Consider the following 23,366-nt stretch of genomic DNA (forward strand, 5'->3'; position numbering starts at 1 on the left):
CCTCCATTCCTGGCACCATGTATACTCTGATAATGTACCAACTGGGTAAGCAGGGGCTGAAGTCAGAGGCTGATCAACCTTCACTGGAAAAGCCACCCTACATACATGGCTTCTCTCTGCATTATCTGTGGAGAATATTTCCTTTGAGATCAGAAACAAATACATGCATACTTTTAACCCAATCTCAGACAGTTGATCCACATGACAGATCACCTTCACTTTTTCAATATTGTTTTTTCCAGACTTCTGTGAATGGCTGAACCATTTACCACCACCCATTAATTCACCTATATACTTTTCACTGACACCTTCTTCCAAGCAAAGGAGATGATCAAGTATGCTGCTTGAAAGTATTACTCCTAGGAGGATTCTGCTTACCATTGACATCTATGACCATACCTAAATGGGCTATAATGTAGCAACCATCCACTTTCAGGTAGTGCCAACACATTCACAGACCCTTCTTTAAAGCAGGCACAACATTATCTTCCTCTATCAGCTAGTCATGCAGAACTCCTCACGAATCCATAGGTGTAAACTCAGGGACAGTTGTCAGGGCAACGCACATAGGTAATGTAGAAGCCTGGGCCACCTACTTGTATAACTTATATATGTATTCTGGACCAGATGTGGCTTGATTCCAAGTATACAATTTTTAGCATGTAAAAGATTACTGTTGCATCTGCTATATCTTCTAAATGTGTGGATGTATGGCAATTCCATGGTCGTAATAGTTGGCTTTGCTTGCAATGTCAATTGATGGCACTTGGCCAGGGGTTTCATCTGAACTCTTCTCAGAAGCCCGTTCCAGGAGTTGCTTTGCAAACAGTAAGTGATTATCTATTTCAGAATATATAGTTGTGCATTAGAAGTGTAGGGGTCTATGCTATATCTCGCCTATCTGGACTTGTCAGAGACTTCACACAGTGTATCTTCCATGAATACCTATGGCCCATTGGAACTGCTTGGTCATATGGCCTCAGTAGAAGAGTAAAGAATCTTGCTCGTACCACAGCTTGAAAATGCTGCAAAACCCTTTCTTGTTTGAAACATAACCCACAATTCCGTCTTCACTTACTAAATCATTAAGAGCAGTATTGGTGTTTGTGAGATAGATAGATAGACAGATAGACAGATAAACAAATGGATGAATTAAATAGCAACTACTCCCTTTTTAACCTTATTATTATTATTGAGACCTTACACTCTGTCACCCAGGCTGGAATGCGTGATCTTGGCTTACTGCCACCTCAACCTCCTGGGCTCAGATGATCCTCTAACATCAGCCTCCTGAGTAGGTGGGACAACAGGTATGTGCCACCATGCCTGGCTAACTTTTAAAAACTTTGTAGAAATGGGGGTCTCACTATGTTTCTCAGGCTGGTCTTGAACTTCTGGGCTCAATTTATCCTCCCACCTTGGCCCCTCCAAGTGTTGGAATTATAGGCGTGAGTCACAATGCCCAGCTGTATCCTTTTAAGTCTGAGAATGGCACTAATCTCTGAAATTCTAATATGAATGTGTCATTGCCTCTGACTTACTATTTTGGCCAATGAGATAGTTTCAGGAGCTTCCACATGATTCTTCTATCATAACAACTCATTACATAGACCAGGAATCCATTTAGAGGGTTTTAGCAGCTGCTATGAATATCTATCCTAATTATGCATTCAGGAATCAGAGAGATAAACTTGGGCCATGCTCTATTTATTACTTGGCTCCTCTTGCATCAATTCTAATAACAGGGACATGAAGGTGTTTTGTGGACCACTGACATCAATGTCAACTTAGATGCTATAGGCAATGACTCAGAGTATCTGAATATTACTTTGGGAAATGGGTGAAGGTCTCTTTGGAAAATGATCAAATTGGGTAATATTTATTGTTAATTCTTGCAGTAGTGCTATAGGGCTTCTTTCTGAAAATGGTCCCAGTCTCCTAACTGATTGATGGAGCTCTGAGTCTGATAAATGGCTCAGGACTAGAAACTAGTGCAGCGTGGGCTACACATCCCTGCTTGTGCTATACTGAGCGATAGCAGCAAAAAAGAAAGGTAGATCATTCTTGAGAAAGAAAATATTTTTAGGTAAAACATCTGAATCAAACAAAGCCATCACATGGTCCCTAAGTAATGTGATACTGTTTCCTCTAACAAGAAGGAAGACATTCATTTTCAGGATAATCTAGGTATTTCAAATGTATCCAGCCTAATATTCCAGGTTGCAGGGTTCCAGTCCTTTCTTGTCTTGGGTATAAAACTGTGGGGTTGAGTATTCAGTCTCTCTAGCAGCTTTGCCACGTCTATCTAACATTGGCCTACTCTTCACCAGAATCTCTCCTCTAGCTATAAGAGATGAGGGTCTCTAAAAATGCTGGCATAGAAGTTTTCTGGAAGTCACAGCATGCCCTGAGAAGATAGCTTGCTAATCTGAGACTTACATTCTTTTTCTTCATGGATTCCAGAGCATTTAGCAAAGAGCAGCCAACTCCACCATCCTTATATTCACCTTTGACTTTATATGTTCCAAGTACTAAAACTTTGGTAGAAGTCAATGCTTGTCACTCCACCTCTACCTGATCCCAGTTTAACCTAGCACAACATGCCATTCCCACCTCATGTGCCACCAGTAAAGTGATCCTTGTTTCCATCTCACTGAGAAACTATCCAATTTCAGAGTCTAATGCTGAGGATCTGCTTTCAAGGGTCATTTCCAATACTTTCTTGACTTTGGTTCTCCTAGGAAGCACAATTTTAGTCAAACACTTCGGTTCAAGAAATTTGGTGAGGTGATTCCAAGGAGTACACGTGAAGAGTGGGGAAAGTAAAAAGGGAGAAACACCACAACAAAGCATGTTATCAAGTCAAATATGGTTTGTGTAGCTGGAACTCTATTTCACTGGAGAATTCCTGAGAAACAATAAGAAAAAAAAAGTCTAAGAATTATCCCATTAGAATGAGGGATATTTATCTACCAAAATATTTATCTACTAACTGATAATGAGGCTGAGATATTTATCTACTAACTCTGATCCCCAATTATTTGAGGGTTTCCCAGGAGTCTTAATTTCCAGCATTTCAAGTTGCACTTGGTGAGGCACCCCAAACTCTGGCTTGGAAGAGAAAGCCATTGGTCAAAAAGAGCCACGGGACATTGTTGGGGAGAGATTTCAGAGTGCTGAGAGGTAAAACAGGTGGTCTGAGAGGACATGCAGGAGCATCAGCAGCATTAGCTACATCAATGATGGCTGTAATTTACAGGATAAAATGGTTGGCACAAACCTGGCTGTGAAACATCTTAAATTATGTGCCAAGAATCTGTCATTTCACCCTGAAAGTTATGGAAGGACATTACAGAATAATAGCAGAAGTGTGAGAGGTGTAGATTTTCATTGTAAATAAGTCTGTCTAGTAGACTTATGGAAATTAATCTGGAAAGACTAACACTAGAAGCAGTAAGAAGAGATAGAAAGCTTCTATATTAGCACAAATTAGAGCTAATAAAGACCTCATTTAAGGTAATGAAAAAGTAGGGATGCATATAACTCAAATGAATAAAAAAATTCAGAAACAAAACAAGTTGAAAGAAAAGCACATACTTTTAGGATTACTTTACATAAACAGCAGGAAGAGACATGGCAAGAAAACTCATCAGATTTCTTATTGTTCATTGTGTCCTTTCATTCCAACAGTTGTGGAGAGTCTAATTAAATTACCCAGAGCAGTGTTTCTGAAAGTAGGATACACATGCACATCTCCGGATGATATTAATATGCCAATTCTTATTCAGTAGATCTGGGGAGGGGTTTAGTAGTACACAATTTTAAGAAGACTCTGAGCAATGCTTATTTTTGTTTTTCATCTGAGATCACACTTATCAAGATGACAGAGTATTTCAGGATGACCTTATCTATTCCAATCCAAGCTTAGGTGAAAACTTAAAAACAAATAAGTGTATTTTCTGAATGTTGCACTGTCCTTATCTGTGCTTTATGTATCTATATCACAAAAGTACTGTTCATTAGGGTACACATAAGTTGAAGCAGGCTCTAATTGACATCAGGGCCCACTCCAATACATTCCAAAATTCACAGAATAAGATTTCATGGGTTGAACCAACAATGACAGCTCCTAACAAAAACACCTCCTGCAAGATTACAAAATAAAGGCAGTGATTCTTGGGCCACTTTGGTTGCTTAAATGAATCTGCAGAGTATTTTTATGCTGAAATACACAAAAACTCACAATGTTAGATCTGAAAGTTGAGAGCTTGTGTCATTCAGTCTCATCAGTGTGGCACACAGAACACGGAAACTGCTTTTAAATAAATAAATGATAAAGAACTTCATCATGCTGATTAATTTATCTTTAACCAAGAAGGAAATTATGGTAGATTTGCTGGGCAGCTGAATTTCAATGGTATATTCTTTACTTTGTCATTTTGCTTAAATGTCTATTGGTTTCACTAATTAGAAGTCAAAGAGATTAATCAGGCTGAATTTGCTTCACTAAAACACTTTTGGGATTTTCAGTGCTAGAGTCCTATCTCAGTTGACGTATTAAACATTTTCTCCATTATTACATTTATAAAAATCTATTTAAGTAGGGGTATCTATGTCAACTCAGGAAACTAGTAGCTCAGGAAATGACTTTGAGCTATCACTCAAATGAGACAAATTTGATAAATGCTGAATAATCCACCAACAGGAATGAAGAAGTCAACTGGAAGAATTCATATAAATGACCTCAGCAAAACTAATCCCTTAATTAGAGTAGCAGTGGCAGAATGCACTCAATTCCATCCAAGGGACCAATTGATAAAAAGGCAAATCTTAATCCAAAAAGTGCTTTGCTTTAGGAAGCATTCAAAAAGGTGTAGGAAAAGAACAACTGAGAGAAATTGGTGTTAAGAATTAAAAGCAAAAGTAGATCACAATGAATAAGAAAACTAAGGGGGACTTACTTGTAGTTCATATTTGGTGTCCACAGACTCCCCTGTCTACCTCACTTCTGACAATTAGGAAATAGAGATTCTAGGTTGAAGATGGCAGATTGAATAAATGCACTAATTCCTTCTACCACCAAATATACTCTTGCCTGTGCACACATGATATGCTTAAAAAACAACAATATGAACCATTATTGGACCATAAACTGTAAATAATTCTAATAAGAAAGAAATGGAAACCTACAGAGGAAAGGTACACTTACGAAACTCAAAGGAAACTTCTGTCAGAGATTGTAATAGCAGTAGTCTAGGTACCACTCTTGTGAGGGGAGGTAAAGCTAAGACTGGGAGATTTGGAGGCAACCAACAAAGGAGTTAGGTATTGCAATAGGAGTCATTTTGTTCTCATCATTTCCAGATCACAATTAAGTGGGAATTGCAAGGAAACTCCATGACAAAAACTGTGAGATGCATTAAATACTTCATTCAAAGGAAAATATACTATCTTAAGTGTAGTGTTTAAAAAACAAGGAGAATAAAAATAAATGCATTGAGTTTTCTACTTAAAGGTATAGGAAAAGAACAATTGAGATAAATTGGTCTTAAGTATTAAAAACAGAAGATTTTAAAATGCAAAACTATCTAAGAATATTTTGAAAAGAAGAACAAAGAGACTGTAATTGCCCCGTAAGATATCAAAATATACTACAAATCTTAAATATTTAAAATGTGGTATTAACACATTGAAACATAAATAGATCGTGGAAACTAAACAGCCATATAACATGTAGACATGCAGGAAAAGATTGACATTTAGACTACACAAGCAAAACTTACGTGAGACTAAAAGTGCCATCAGGATGTTAAATTATAAGTGACTGAGAGAGGAAATTACAATATATGCAACAAAGGATTAACATTCCTTATGTATCAGACATTCTTACAAAATACAAACAACTCAATAGAAAAAAAAAAGGATATGGACAGGGAATTCCCAGAAAAGAAAATACAAGTTGCTATTTAACATGTGAGAAGTGCTTGATCAGAGAAGAAATCTGAGAAATGAAGATTATGATAATGAGATATAATTTTTCTTATCAGTTTAGTCAAAGTTTAAAGTTTTGACAATTTCAAGTTTTGACAAGCAGAGAGGAAGAACTTTTAATACCACTGTGGAAGGTAATATCTCTGTATCTATTAAATTTTAAATAGACATTCTTTTGACTAGTACTGGCACTGTTTCATGACTAATCTAAAAAATAGCATTACAAGCACAAAAAGCATGTTCAAATATGTTCATAACAGCATGGTTTTGAAAGCAAAAATTTAGAGAAAATATAAAGTCAAAAACAAAAAAATAATTAAATTAACTGTGGCATTTAAAAACAATTAGCACTACAGTTATTGACAGGCAAATGTTTCTAAGATCACATATTCTTGTGTCAAATTAAAAAACAGAAAAATAAGTATAGTAAGCTTATATATACACATATATACCAAATTATGCATATGTGTACATATATACATCAATTTATGTATGTGTGCATACTTTTATATATGTGTGTATATATATGTTTTATATGTCTATGAAACTTAACTGATAACAGTATATAGAATACTTCAAATGATAACAGAGAAGGCTGTAATTTAGTGAATCTGGGAAGACAGTGCCAGAAGTCAGCAAAAAAGACTTTATTCGGTAGGTACAAAAGTAATTGCCGTTTTGCTATTACTTCGTTGCTGTTATTTTTGTTGTTGTTTTGAGATGGAGTCTCACTCTGTTCCCCAGGCTTGAATATAGTGGTGTGATCTCTGCTCACTGCAACCTCTGCTTCCCAGGTTCAAGCTATTCTCCTGCCTCAGCCTCCTGGGTATCTGGGATTATAGGTGCATGCCACCACACCTGGCTAATTTTTTTTTTAATAGAGATGGGCTTTCACCAAGTTGGCCAGGCTGGTCTTGAACTCCTTACCTCAAGTGATCCACCCACCTCAACCACCCAAATTTTGGGATTACAGCCATAAGCCACCACGCCCCATTGCCATTACTTTTAAATAGCAGTAACTGCAATTAATTTTGTACCAAGTTAATACTTTCTATTTATTATTTAGAGACTATTTCTATTGCATAATTGCTTTGATAATTATTAATCAATGCTGAAGAGATTGGTGAACTTAAAAATTCTGAGCATGTTTTTTAGTATGTGTATTATTTTAAATATATACTTAGCTATGTAAGTCATGAATAGAGACCATTTGACTAGAAAAACCTTAGAGAAATGTTATTGGTCAATGTAGTTAGTCCCCTCCTCTCACCATATTATGATGCCCAAAGGTGGGGGAAATAGGGGTATGTCGAAAGAACAAAGGAGTCAACTTCCATACTTCCCAATGGTTACAGTGGATTAATTTAAACATTGATTAATAGCCATATCACTGGGTGATAACTGAGAGAATAAAATAAATATCCATTAGTCCATGCTGGCACAAACAAAAAAGGTAATAAATAAATGGGAGTACAGGATAGTTCTTCAGGTGGCCTTATACTGGCCCAGTTCCTTTTCTTGCTTGTGGGTCTCAAGAGCAACAGTAGAATGTACTGGGAATGCAATATTCTGAGATAGGAAGGAACTGTCTGGAATAGCCTGGGGACTTGCTTCTGTCCCTCCTAGGGAATATAACACCTTGAGTTAGTAAGGAACTGCTCAGGATAGCCCAGGCTTTGTTTCTCTCTGCTGGAGCAGGATGTCCTTTAAAGCTCTGCCCAATGAGTCATGTGACCCCTAAGCTATATAACCTAGGGAGGCTGCCTTTTGGGGTCCCTCAGCTGTGGCACAAATGGGGTAAGCACAGTCAAGAAATCACCTGATTCAGATAGCATTCTTGAACCTTGAGGGACCTGCTCACAATGGATCCTGGGCTTCTTTTGACCCTCACTGCCTATCTGTAAATAACAAATCTGCTTCACGTAACTTATGTCTGAGTGTGTTCTGTCTCAACAGATTTGCACAAGTGGGTAACCAGTCCACAACAAGCCTGATTCATGGGGGGTGGGGGAGAAAGATAAGTCTTTGTTACAGAAATTACAGTTAATAACTATGGAAGGAATGAAGAAAATAGAAAATCACCATTAAAATCCCACAGTAATAATTTCTGCAAGCAAGAATCCCTAATGAATGCTAAAATTACTGGGTAAAACTTCAGGAGAATCAGGATATTCACATAGGTTCTTCAAAGTATCTTTGCCAAAACACACTGACTACTGTGGTGATTTTAACATACGGTCTCAATTCTTTTAATAGCCTTACCTCCAAATGATAAAGTTTAATTTGCCTCCACTTGAGTGTGGACAGAACTTAGTAATTCCCTCCTAACAAATACAGTGTTGAAAAAGGAAAACTTTGCAGAGGAAAAACCTAGCTAACACAACCTTAATCAATGTTGATATCACCAGTTTTAAGTTGTATTTGATATTAAGTGCTCCCTGGCATGATGTGAGAAGAGGGTCTTAAAAGTTAGCAACTTCAGTCTTAATCTACCTCTAATATGAAGGAAGGAGAAGCGTTAAGAGATAATAGCAGTAGCCTATATAACACATTACTGACCCTGAGCAAGAAACTTTAGCTCTCTCTGTGAGTCTGCAAACTGGAGATAATACTATTTTACTGTCACCCAACTTCATATAAGGCACAGCATAAAGTATTAGAGTGATCTAACAATTAAACAAGCATTTACTTTGCACTTTCTTCTTGGAAAGACAAAACAAAAACATTTAAATAAATTAGCCTATGTGAAGGTGGGTTGTGTTGTGTGTGTTTGTTTTTGTATTTGTGTGTTGAAATCAATAGCATAGGAAGCAGAGAAGACCATAAATTAAAACACGTTCTCTGGGACACCTTCATCTGCAGATGTACATATGTGCAACAAAAGCAATGGTTAAAGAGAAAACTATACTGTCACATGGACCCTTTAATTATATGCATCACTTCAAGATCCTATACAGTCAGGATTCCCTCGTTTATTAGATTGAAGAAAATATCACAATATACCCATAGGACAAAAATAGGTTTCCTTCTTATTTATCCAATTAAATATTGGCCCTAATTCTGTTTAGTCACCTATTTTTGGGGGGGATCTTGGATCCAATCACATTCTGATAAACTGTCTCGTTCAGGTCAAAGTCTTCCTGAAGAAAATATGTTTCTATTGCCATAAACTGTCCTTCTGTTTGGATGCTGCTTTGCAAATATTACTCCCTCTCTTCAAGCTAAACTTATCCTCTCTCTTTCTAGAAATACATCTTCATGATTATATTTGTGTATTTTATTATTACTCTAATTGTTTTTTTAACTTGGCAAAATCTCTCAGATGATTATATATATAAATGACTTTTCTTGAGGCTTAGTTTTAATGTGTGAGCCACATAATATTTAGTATTAGCTGCATGCCAAATGGAAGAATCCTAAAATATACCATAAAATGTGGTGATACAAACATGTCGATATTCAGATAAAGAAAGCTAATAAAGGAGGACACATATTATAATATTTTTAAAAAATATAATCACTAATCATTCTACAACATTTTTTTGAAGTCTTCTGTTGCTAGTTTACTACTGAAACTTTTTGGTTATCTTTTTCCATTAATGGTCTACTTATAACAAAATCATGTCAAAAAAAATTTCATATATTCATCACTTTTGGTGGGACAATTGGCTGGGTGCCTTTAATATATTTAGTAATATTTCAGTCAGAAAAGAAAATGCTAATCGAATAAGATATTTTTATTCTACCTAGAGGATATTTCTGCCTCTGAATACATTTTAGAAAAACACTAGAAATAAATTATCACAATACGACATACTGAGTGAAATCAATGAATAGGAATGTGTGAGCTCTAGCCTATATGAAAATAACTAGAACCAAGCTTTTTATAATTTGTTTAATTGATAACTAATCAGAGTTTTAAAATTTCAGCAGTTTTTGGTTCAGAGGATACAAAGAATTACAGGGAATAATTTGGAGAAACAGAGTAAGCTTTCCCATAATGTTTTGGTTATAAGGTTATAGAAAAAGAATTTATTTAGATATTAATTTGTCTTTTGTTTCTTCTGTAATACCTTCTTTCTTTTACAATAAGGCAGTCAAGCTCCCCTTGGACAAGTTTGTATGTAGCAGTACATTGAAGAGACTTTGCTTGGTTGATGTGTAGTGGCAGGTGAGATGGACAAAAAGTAGAAAGCAGAAGGAAAAGAACAGATAACCTGAGAGAAATGGGGAATATTGCCAAGTCTGAGGAAGGGACAAAATTAGGATAGAAACCAAGCTATCTTGTAGCCCATCATGGCACTGAGGAAGTCTCCGGACTAAAGAGGGAAATGGCTGCAAACAATTTAAGTAAGCTAGACCCTGGTCCCAGGGCTGGCAACATTTGCAAAGATATCTACACTGAAGTGTGTCATAACAGAAGTAGAACTGCTAGATTGTGTGGGGCCATCACAAGGACTTAGGGAATTAGAAAGTTATTAGCTACCAAGATGCACTGAGTACAAAAGAGCTCTTCTCCTGTTTATCATAATATCAGTATTATCATGCCAGTTTTGTGGATTCTTGTGCAATCACAAGGCATGAGAGTATCTCAGTCCCCATTCCTGACTAACAAAAAAAACCGTGGCATTACTTAAGCATTTGCACTGACAAGTAAGACTAATGATGTCTTCACATGTTTTTATGATCACGAATTGTTTCCAATTTTTTCCTACTTTTTTCTCATTGATTGGTAATTAAAATGCACTAAGTATTTGCATCCCCTTAATACTCTTATGTTAGAAACTAATCCCTAAAGTGATATTTAGAGGTGGGGGTGATTAAGTCATAAGAAGGTAGTCCTTGTGAATGGGATTAGTACCCTTATGAAAAAGACCCCAGAGAGTTCCCTTCCTCCTTCCACTATCTGAGGGCACAGTCAGAGGTCAGCCACCTATGAACCAGAAAGCAGGCCTTTACCAGATTCTGAATCTGATGCTGCTTTGATCTTGGGTTTACTAGCCTTCAGAATGGTAAGAAATAAATTTCTGTTTTATATAAGCTACGCAATCAGTGGTTTTTGTTGTTTTAGTAGCCAAAATGGACTAAGATAGAAATGAATACTTCAAATACTTACCATGGTTCTGTTGAACACTCAATTTCTCTTGTTGTTTATAGCTTACTAATCTATTTTCTAAAATTTTAAGTATTCTATCTCATATACACAACCTCCAGTTTTTCTTTCTTTTTCACTGCTCCAGCACGTGAACTATGTGGATTTATTTCTCTTCAAATCAATAGAAACTGACAATAATGGGCTAGTTTATGTTTTTGCAGCGATGCTTTCCCTCCCATTTTAAAGTGAATGTTGTGCATACCAAGTACCTCTTTCTTGTACTGGTATTCCCTGGTTTAAGAAACCAAATTTTTTTCTTTTAAATAACATGAATGGTGCTTTGACTATCAAGAAGAAATCTCTCAGTAAAAGAAATTCTTTTTATAGAAGGATTAATAAGCTGTGCTCTGCGTGGCTGCTGGGATAGGAAGCATGTAGTTTCCTTTCAAGCAGAGACCTTCCTCTTTCATTTTTGAAATTTCAAAGATGGAGGAGACAAACACTGGTAACCTCTATCCTAGAAAGTTGCTATTATAACTAGTATGTCTATCTGCATCCTGCTTAATATATGAGGTTAAGTGGCAGCTGCCTGATCTCTAGCATCACAACTTGGTATGTTGTCTTTTGCACTGGAAAAATTATCTAAGTATTAATTCATTTATTCAGGCAATAAATATTTATTGAATTGCTATACTAAGAAAGGTATAATTTTAACCTTAGATATTTAGAATAGCAAAGAGGCCAGTTGTTAAAAATATTTGATGATATCAGAAAATTAGGGCCAAATTATGCAGGGCTGTGTAGACCATTATAAAGAGGTGGCTTTAAACTCCAAATAAGTAAGCAAGTCACTAGTAAATTCAGGCCAGAAGAGTGTTATAGTTTTACTTAATAGTTAAAGGTCTCACTCTGCTACTTTTGAGTGCAGACTCTACAGAGGCAAGGTTGAAAAGATGAAATCAAGGTAGGAAGCTTTTATAATAATCCAGGTAAGAAATTACAATGGCTTGAGCTAGGTATTAGGAGTGGAGATGGTAAGCAGGTTTTATATTCTTGATAGGTTTTTTTTAAATGAATAGAATTTACACAAGTATTTGAATTTGATGTGGGGTGCGAGAGAAAAACAGGAGTCAAAGATGACTCCAATATCTCTGGGCTGATTTACTAGAAGAATGAAGGTGATATTTACAACAACTGAATGCAATAGAAGTGAGGAAATTAGGCTTTAAACATGTTGGGTTGAGCTATCAGCCATCTTAGTGGAGATAGAGAGTTAGAGAACAATCAAATTCAGTGGCGAAGTCTACAATTTCAATTAGGTAGGTTTCTAAACATATAAACTTGGGAGATAGTATAAAGTAGAGCTAATACAATCACTAAAAAGTTACTATAGATGGACAAAGAAAAACCTGAGGTGCGAGGTCCGAGAGTTCCAATATTTAGAGGTAAGGGAGATAAGGAAGACCAAGCAAATAAAACTAACAAGGAGTGAAAAGTGAGACAGGAGAAAAACCTAAGGCAGTGTGGTGGTCTGTAAATCACATTTATAACAGTCTTTAAGGGAGGAGAGAGTACTTGCTATGTCAATTGCTATAGCTAAGTCAAGTCAAAGACTGAAATTTGACAAATGAATCAACATGGAGGTCACAGATGAGGAGAATAGTTTCAGTGGGATGGAGGTGGCAAAAGCCTGATTTGGATACCTTGAAGACAGAAAAGAATGAGAGAAATAAAAGACATTTCCTATAGTATTCAGCAGCAAGGCCCAAGTGAGATTTTTGTCATTTCTTAAAATATATGCACATGGGAAAAAGTGAAGAGAACACTGACCAGCGAGAATCCAGGTTGCAATGTCACCTTGTGTCCTAACACATTGTTTTATAAGTCCTTTTTTATGTGTGTATACAGTCCTCTGCCTTTCCAAAAATTGTTCTGTAGTCCACAGAAATGGGGGCCCTTTACTTACACATAAAGCAATATATATATTATTTATATACTACATATTGTATATTTTGTGTATTTATATATTACATATAAATAAATAGATTTAGTGCTTCCTTTAAGAGTTCTTGCAAGGCAGGCCTGGTGGTGATAAATTCTGTCAGTATTTACTTATCTGAGAAAGATTTTCTTTCTTTGTTGCTTATGAAGCTTAATTTGGCTGGATATGAAATTCTAGGTTGGAAATTATTTTCTTCAAAAATGTTGAATATTCACCCCCAATCTCTTCTTGCTTGTAGGGTTTCCACTGAGAAGTTTGCCGTTAGTCTGATGGGCTTCCCTTTATAGGTGACCTGGCCTTTCTTTCTGTCTGTCATTAACATTTTTTCCTTCATTTTAACCTTGGAGAATCTGATGATTATGAGTCTTGGGGTTGATCTTCTTGTGGAATATCTTACCAAGATTCTCTGGATTTCCTGAATTTGAACATTGGCCTGTCTTACTAGGTTGAGGAAGTTCTCCTGGATAATATCCCTAAGTGTCTTTTCCAACTTGGTTCCATTCTCCCTGTCTCTTTCAGGTACCCCTATCAGATATAGGTTTAGTCTTTTAAGATAATCCCATAGTTCTTGGAGGTTTTATTCATTCCTTTTCATTCTCTTTTCTCTAATTTTGTCTGCCTACCTTATTTCAGCAAGATAGTCTTCAAAGCTCTGATATCCTTTCTTCTACTTGGTCTGTTTGGCTATTGATACTTGTGTTTCCATTGTGAAGTTCTTGTGTTTTATTTTTTTTAGTTCCATTGGGTCATTTATGTTCCCCTCTAAACTATTTATTCTGGTTAACAGCTCCTATGTTTTATCATGGTTCTTAGCTTCTTTGCTATGAATTACAATACACTCCTTTCTCTCAGCCAAGTTTATTATTGCTCATCTTCTGAAGCCTGCTTCTACCAATTCACCCATCTCTGCCTCAGCCCAGTTCTCTGCTCTTGCTGGAGACATGTTGCAATTATTCGGAGGACAAGAGATACTCTGGCTTTTTGAGTTTTCAGTGTTTTTGCATTGATTCTTTCTCACCTTCATAGGTTTATCTACCTTTGATGTTTGTGGCTGCTGACCTTTGGATGGGGTTTCTGTGGGGTCTTTTTCATTGATGTTGTTGTCGCTTTCTGTTTGCTTTTCTTTTGCAGTCAGATCCCTCTTCCATAGATCTGCTATAGTTTTCTGAGGGTCCCTTCCAGACCCTATTCACCTGGATTCCTCCTGCTCCTGGGGGTATCACCAGTGGAGGTTGTAGAACAGCAAAGATGGCAGCCTGCTCCTTCCTGTGGGAGCTCTGTCCCAGAGGGGCACTGACCTGGGCCAGCCAGAATGCTTCTGTATGAAGTGTCTGGAAATTCCTATTGGGAAGTCTCAGTCAGGAGCAGCAGGATCAGGCATCCGCTTAAATAAGTAGTCTGGCTGCCTCCTGGCGGAGTGGGTATGCCGCACTGGGGGGAAATCCCCTTGTCTGCGCTGTACCGACTCTCCAGAAAAGCAGGCAGAAAGTACTAAGACACTGATCCAGGATACCACAGCCACCCCTCCTCCTAGGGGCTCCTCTCAGGGATATCAGAGTTCTGTCCATAAACCCCTGGCTGGAGTAATGAAACTCCCACAGGGAGGCCTCCCACACGGTGACAAGGAGAGGATTGGGGTCCCACTTAAAGAAGCAGTCTGGCCACAAACTGTCCCGTCTGTTGTGCTGTACTGTGGGGAATTGCTCTTGTTTAAATTGCCCAGTCTCACTGGTTCTGGTGGCAGAGGGAAATGGCCGACTGGAGCTGCATTGATCGTGGCCGCCCCTCCCCACCCTGGAATCCAGTGTTCTTAGGTAGTCTGTAGCTTCTGTGCTGGCCAGAGGGGACTCCAAACCAAGGGGTTTAGCTTATGGAGTTCCATGGGAAGGGGGCCTGTTGTGCCAGGCCACTTGGCTCCCTGGCTTCAGCCCCCTTCCCTCGAAAGTGGACGAACCTTCTGCCTCACCCAAGTTCCAGAGCCAGAGTATGCAAAAGCTTTTGTGTGTCAGGGCCTGCTCAAGTGGCTACACATCCAGCCAGCCACCGTGAGTCTGCACAACTCTGTGCTTGGGACCCAAGGCCCTGGTGATGTAGACTCACAAGGGGACTTCCTAATCCGGGAGTTGGAAGCATCTGTGGAAAATGTGTGGTTTTCAGGCAGGGGTAGCACAATCCCTCGCCGCCTCCTTTGGCTGGGGGACGGAGCTCCCTTTGCCTTGTGCCACCTGCAGTGGGCCCTTGCTCCACCCTGCTTTTCCTCACTCTCTGTAGTTCACGCCAACCGCCTAGTCTGTCCCAGTGAAAGACCCTTGGTACCTCAATTGAAGATGCAGAATTCACTCACTGTTTTCATCCTTCTTGGTGGGAGCCACAGCAGAGTGGAGCTGTTTATATTTAGCCATTTTGGCTGCTCCTCCAAATGAGTTTTTTTCAGTTGAAAGAAATTCAGTCTTATCAACATGACTGAATTTTTTCCTTCTTAAAAAATATCAATAGAGAGTAAAACATATGTGCTACAGGAGAGTTGTTAGCCTTTTACAAAATCTCTACTTAAAATATCTGCTTTGAGTAGATGCCTAGATAAAGACTGCCCTAAACACCAAACTATCACTCTGTGCTCTCATACCATCTTAAATTTCCTTTATTTTAGTTTTTATCACACTTAGTGATTAGTGCTCATATAAATAACTTTCTCAATCGATTTTAAGTTCTTTAAAGGCGGAAACCAATCTTGCTTGCTAAAGTATCTTCAGCAATGATACATAATAGTTGCTTACTAAATATTTTTAATGCATGAATAAACAAATAAGAGAATCGAAGAAATATAGTAAGTCTTAACCGTAAATGCTGGAAACTGGATAGCTACAATACTTAATATATCAAATTTCCAAAGTTTATGTAGAGTTAAAAATTACTGCACAGTATAAAAGAAATCACCAAATGAATTTGGAGTACTGAACAATAGTGCATAGTGCAAATACTAAATTAAAACTTTACTCATCTTAGAACTGTAAGTACAACTCATAGGTGAAAGAATTATTGCTAGTTTTTTAATAAGAGAAATAAGCATGTTTTTGCAAATTATTTCTTCATACAATCAGAGGGATAACTGGTAACTAATCATTAGCTTTTACTATTTTAAATTATTATTGGCACTTTATTTCTTCTCTACCTACTTTGCATGTTATACTTACATGGCAACATAGATGAAATAAGTCTTATGCACTATGCCTACCTCATAAAGACCATGATAATTACATAGGGCCCACCTAATCTGGGATAATCCCATCTCAAAATCTTCAACTTAATGACATCTGCAAAGTTTCCTTTGCCATGTAAAGTGACCTATTCATAGGTTGCAGGGATTAGGATACCAAAATTATTGTAGGGGGACATTATTTTACCTGCCACAGCATCTGACAACTCAGTCTCTAAATGCTCTCATGGAGCAGAGCCACCCATCAATATATGAATTATCATGCTGTTACTAAAGGCACTTTACTAAAAGACACATTTCTTTGTTCTGTAAACCAATGAATTTGGAGTGGTGTGGTGATCACTTTGTTACATCAATCCAGCCTGCCCTAATGCATCTGTTTTCCAGTTCTGAATATGATAGCATAGAACATTTAGAATTGTTAATGTGATTAACCACAAAATACTTCATTTGTAAGCCATTATCTCATAATAATGTAGCATTTTGTGTTAATTTGCAACTTATTCTTAGTGTTTATTTTCCAAATAAATTTCATTTAAAATGAAGACTTTTTTAAAAAGTCACCTTAGAAATTAGATATAAATTGAGGCTGTGGTCCTGTGTGTCAAAATTGATGATCTTGACCCTTGGATTCCAGATGGATCATTAAAAAAAATTCCTGCCAGTTATTCTCTTAATTTCATACTGTGCACTCCATCTGTTACCCCACTTGCTTTGGTTAGGGGCTGCTGGTCTGGCTCTTTCTCTAATAATCCACAGAGATAAAACTCAGCTGAAATATACACATATTATAATGTGTAATAGAAGAATTCCAGGCTAATCTAGTAAGCATAAAAAAAAAACAACTAGATTAACCCACAAGATCTAAGTTTTAGAAGGAAAAACTTCAGTGCTTGGACATTTGTTTTCCCAGAGCATTTATGAATTTTAGCTTGAAAACTTCTGAATTTATAATAGAAGCTCTTAACAAGTACATAGTCAAAAGACACTGGAAATGTCTAGAGGTATTAAGCCAGTCCCTAAGAAGCAATAAGAATGGATGTATTGCTACTGTATCCAATTTGGCAAGTCAGCTCATTGTCTCACTTGCAATTATTATTCTGCAACAAAATAATTGTTTAAAAAACTCAAAATAAGTTTCCCAAAATAGGCATGTTCTTACTTTTACTAATGAGGACAAATATTCAGAAAATAAAACAAAGGCAATATGCTTCTATTTTAGATAGTGAGGTCCTGAATTTCCTGCACCCTGTGCATTTCCTGCCACATGAGAAATTCTCCATAAATGTATGCTTAACTAGCTATCTTAGCTAGAAACTATATAACTAAATCCATAATATTCACTATGACAAGAAATAAAGCATAGGATAGCAGGTTAAAGAGGTGACATATTTTTTCACATACTACAGTATTTACTCTAGGGATATATACAAGGTTCTGGACCCACTTTGTGTTTTACTACTTCATGGCAGACGTGGTTGAAATACAGATGGTATGGATAAGAGCACTTAGAATATAATACAATTGAAAAGCATAAGTTGCTCATTCTTCTGCCACCATTCTAGAACAGGCTTTTTAAAAAGAGAGACTAGAGACTAGCCAAAGACAGCACCTGTAGAATTATACTTTTTGCCAGGTTTTTTGTTTGTTTTGTTTTTGTTTTTGTTTTTTTAACCTCCTCCTAAAACATTCTTTCCTCAGTGTTAATCTTCAGCTCACACATGCTTTGGTGAGTCATTTAAAGTGTAAAATCTATTTTACTGAAGAAAGAAAATCTTTAAGTATAACATATTTCAGAAAGGAAGTCTTTTTATATAAACTATAACCAGGCCAAAGTCGTGACAGATACAGTGGGGATGCAGTCACTATCCATGCCCCGTTTATTACTAGAATTCAGCAGTAACATTTACAACAGACTAGAGTTAGGGGAAGAAAGAAAAGGCAAAGTGAAGATAAAATAATGTTCGACTCGGAGCTGATATATTGGCTTAGGTCCAAGTATTTTCCTATGAACTACATGGGGCTGCAGGCAGGGGCCCCTCTTACCCTGCGATTCCTGGCTTTGCTGCTCAAGTGAAAATGTTCTTTGAGGGTTGAAGAACGCATAGATTTGGTAACTATAGCGGGTACATAATGGAAAGAAATGTCAAGAGACAACACCCTTAGCGCAAATATCAGTGACTTTATAGAGAATGCTACCTGCAGAGGACCTCAAGTGACTGTTATCTGTGGCCGTCAGTTGGAACTACAGTGAGGAATGTGATGGGTTCCATTGGTAGTAGAAAAAGTCTTCATAAACCCAAAAGAGACTTGTCCAAGGACTCCCAGAATAAGTAGAGTAAGAGTTTTAAGAGAACTGTTCATTAAAGATAAGCAGATTAAGGTAAAAGTTGGTGACAGACTGGTTACTGTTAAATACAGGTTTGGGAAACAGGATTAAGCCCCAGGACAAATGGTTTTTACTATGGATTTTTTTCAGATTATAGTTTGGAAAGACAATAGTCAAAGGAAAATAGGAAAATTTAGACTACGAGTGATGTATCACTCTACTAAAATATCAGAGATCTTAAAGCACTAAAATGCAACATATCAGATTCAAGTATTATTGAAAAACTTTCTAATTGAAAAATATAGTAAATAATAAACAAGGAAAATTTTTTTTCAATCCTTGGTAAATTGCAATCAAGGTAATAGGATTATAGGTGGAAAACTCCATCTGTGATTTTAGCATGTAATGCAAAAAATAAAGGATTTGAGCACGTAAAATGTTTCATTTATTTTGAATTATAGCAGGGGTTTCTGTCTCTGCCAGAAATCTTGCATTTTGCATACATTTCCAGATGCAGTTCTGTTGGACTAACTGAAACATAATGAGTCATTTCCCTCTAGATAGCCTAGGATTCAGGTATACCAGGCAGTAATAGTCTGTATGGTGATTAATAGCATTAGCCTCCATGTACTGTTTTATGTGCAATCAGAACTTCAGCTAGGATATTCATTTAGTCTAGTAAGGTGTGGGATCCAGGAGTCTTGACTTAAAATTTTCATTTCATCTGACCTCAAACAGATTACAAAACATGTTATTACTGGCTCCCCACCTACTGGCCACACATTAAATTCTTGAGTGTAGCAGTTAGCCCCAACTCCCCCAGATACCTATGATATTACCCTATCCCACTTTTTGATAATCAAGTTTGGCTTGGAAATAAAGTCAACAACAACAACAAAACCCACAATGCTTACTAATGCATCACTTTCTCGTCTTGCTCAGAGAAAGGGACTTCTCACATTTTCTCGACTATCCCATGCCTGACATCAAATCTTCCAGCTTCCCTTTAGGCCACTCACTAAACTGCAATTCGTTTACATCATTCCTGCAGGAAAATTTTAACTTCTTCAAAACCACTCTTTTGCCAAGAAAGGTATAATTTGAAAGTGGTAGCAAACATATCATGTTTGCTGCTGAACTTAGGCAGGGCTAGACAGAATGGCAGAAAGAATGGACTCTAGAAGATTGCAGTTCATTCTCACTCACTAGCAGCAGGATTTTTATGCAAATCACTCAACATCCTTATACCCCCATTTTCTTACTTAAATAGGAATTCAAATTCTACCTATGCCCACTTCAAATTGCAAGGTTCACATATGTGCCTATTACAGAATCTGTAAAATCCTATAAAACTATGATTATTACAAATATATAATGTGTTATTAAAAACAATTCTCTAGGTCAGTTGCCTGTACATTATAACCTCCTCTTCCCAATGTGTGGGATTTTTTTTTTGTCATGTTTGGTGACCTGTGACTGGCAAGCAATTACAATGAGTAATTCCATTTTGGAGAAGATAATAAAACATGATATCGTAACTACCCACAGAGCCTCAAAAGTATTTATGTTTCCTCTAATTACCTGGTGTGATGCTGTTAATCTTGACAAAGCCTGCCTGGCAGGTGCTGGGGAGCTGAATCTTCATATTCTCTCACTGTTTGCTGACTCTTCCACAGGGAAGACTCCAAGCTATTAAAATGCAATGGCCCTGCTTTATTTTTAATTACATTTAGTTTATTAGAGGAACAATCTGACGCATAGCAAATACTAAGAACTGACTTCTCCCTATTACCTCAGTGAAGGCCTGGAACATTTCATCATTTACAAAATGGGTCATGGGGAGCTATTTCTTCATCAAGAGAAGTTAAAACACAGTTTAAAGGAATAAGAGAAATGTATCACTTCCAGAGGGATGCCATTCTTCATTGATAATTTCCCCTTCGATCTAGTTAAGATTTTTATTCTAAAACTCATTATAAACTTTATGTAAATAAGCAGGTATGCATCAGGATGGAAACTCTAAACCTCTCTCTTCCATATCAATTGCAGAGTGACCATGAAATAAACCAGAAATGTGTAACATATAATATTTTCTTTAGAAGAACTTCACAGGTTGTAAGATATCAATACATATAATTCTCACAGTTCTGAGGACAATAAGCTATGTTTCTCAGTTGACCAAATCAATCTACTTCCTTTTAACACACAATATCATAAAAGCTGTAATTTCATGTATCATAATGTGCAAATAGAATTTTAAAATGTCTTCCCTCTTATGTATAAAGGTATACACCATAGAAGAAAAAATACATATTTTTCACATTTATCATAAAGTTGTTTTCCAAACCCATTTGTGAACTGAGTCTACACTTTGAGCAAATGGCCATTGTCATTAATCACTTAGAGCAGCCAGAACATGGCAGAGTGTGAAATACAGATTACCTTTTATTTTTTCCCTCTCCTTTTCTTGTTTGAGAGTGGGGGTTGTGTTACTGTTTCCAAAGCCTCAGCTGTTACAAAAGCCTCAGCTATTGTAACACACAGCAGAGATGCAAAGGTAGCAAATGTCTAAAGAAACTATTAGGGAAAGGGCTAGGTAGGGGTGCTTGGTTTGAAAGAATAAAGCATCTGGTTGTACGGGTTGTACATTTTTGTTTTGTTTTGTTAAATATTTAACATTGCCCTGGTGAATATTTTGGTTTCTCTTTCATCCCTAGGAACTCTTGTTTTTTTTAAAAAAAGTAGTCAATGAACCCCTATACATTAAATCATACTTAATAAAGGAAAAAATAGTACTTAAAAGGGATTTAATTATATTTTTCAACCTTAGAAAATCTGAAAAAAAACAAGTTTTCGAATATGCTCAGATTTTTGGTTTACTTAGATCTGATTTCCCCTTTTAGAAATGTACTTTTGTTTCCTTCATCTTTTTCCAATCTGCAAGCATAGAACAACAACAACAAACAACAGGAAACTGAGGTAAGTAGAAAGAAGTATGCAAAAAATTATAATTATCATTTATTTTAATCATTTGAACCAATTAATATTTTAAGTAATGCAGTCAATAAATATGTATACAGCATCTACTGTTACCAACTGCTAGCCAGTGGATAGATACTAGGAAAATAAACATGGAGTCCTGCCTTCTGGAGAGTTTATAGACTCATGGAAAAGAAACACAACACAAAATAATTTTGTTTAAATGGGTTTTATGAAGCATAAATAAAAGGAACTACTGAAATTATAACAGTTTGAACTGAATGGGTAGAAGGAGAGTAAATGAAAGATCCACTGTGAGACTAGTATTTAACACAAAACTTAAGGGATGAGTAGAGATAGCCCATGTGTGAAGAAGGATAGTGGGCAACAGGCTATGTTTGGAAGCTTTGAGAAGATAAAGAATGTGGTTCATGGGGACTGAAGGAAGCCAAGGTGTGGACAGCTCAGGGGTGGGTGGCATACAGTGAGGCTGGAGGACATTGGCAGTGGCATCTTAAGTCTCTGTGGGACATATTGAGGAGTTAAGACCCAATGCAGACAATGAAAATCCATTTGAGGATTTCAGTCGAGAGTGACTCATTTTATTTTTGTCAAGATCACTCTGGCTTCATTATAGGATCTAGAAGGGGGCCAATGTAGTTACTTACATAGATTCCTGTTAAGAAAAAGAAGGGCAAAATTCTCCCACTCTGTAAGTATTGGTGATAATTTCACCAAGATATATAAACTTCAATGTTGTAATTTCTATAATCTCAACCTGTACAAATTAATGGTGGCTTCTACAAAGATATTTAGTGAAAACAGAGACAAATTCACAAGTCAAAAATATATTAATGAAGCTACAAAAAAGGACTTAGTGGTTTTTGAAGATGAGAGAGTGAAAATCTGATAAAAGTCAGGAATATTCCAGATTTACAGAGAGCCTAAGTGCCATTTGAGCATCCTGGAACAAAAGCTAATTTAGAGGAATGAGTATGTTTAGCCCTATGATTAATAGAAAAGAAAATAAGACATTTCCTGGCCCTCACAGGATAAATGTTTGAATCAAAATTTTACAACAAAATTGAGCATATTTAAGAATTGCTACAATACTGATTTTACAGATAAATATAAACTCTAAAAAAAAGAGCATCAGTATTAGCTGAAGTGGTCAGAAAAAGGACATTATAAAAGTTGTGCCATTTGAACTGTACCTTGATAGAGCAGTAGGCTTTGGAATGATAGATTGAGTGACGAGGAAATGGACAGTTATGCTTAACAGAAGTGCAAGCTTCCTATGGAAGAGAAAAGAATGTAAGAATGAGCAGTCTTGGCAGATTCTGGATAGGCTGGAAAGCTAGAAATAGAGGCTTGGACTTAATATCGTAGATATTGTAGAATGATTGTAAAAAGAAATTAGATGTTCCTGCTGATTATTGTAAATGATAGGCTGGAGTTGACTGACAGATCAAACTGAGGACAGAGAACATCAACAGTACATTCATGACAGGATTCCAAGCATAAATTAACTAAGCTCTGGACCACAGATGCCTTAATGGAAATTGGCAGAAAGGATAATTATTTTTTTAATATATTGTGAATTATTTCAAATAACTAACTAATAATACAGAAGATCAGTGTTCATATACCCACCACCCAGCTCTATTAACTATTACTAGTATGTAAGAGCTTTTCAAAGAGCATCTATAAACGGCATTCCCTGTTTGCCTATCTCAAAGGGCAACTACTATTG

The sequence above is a fragment of the Sapajus apella genome, unplaced genomic scaffold (assembly GCF_009761245.1).
Source record: "Sapajus apella isolate SASKATOON/1434 unplaced genomic scaffold, GSC_monkey_1.0 scaffold10, whole genome shotgun sequence".
NCBI lineage: Eukaryota > Metazoa > Chordata > Mammalia > Primates > Cebidae > Sapajus > Sapajus apella.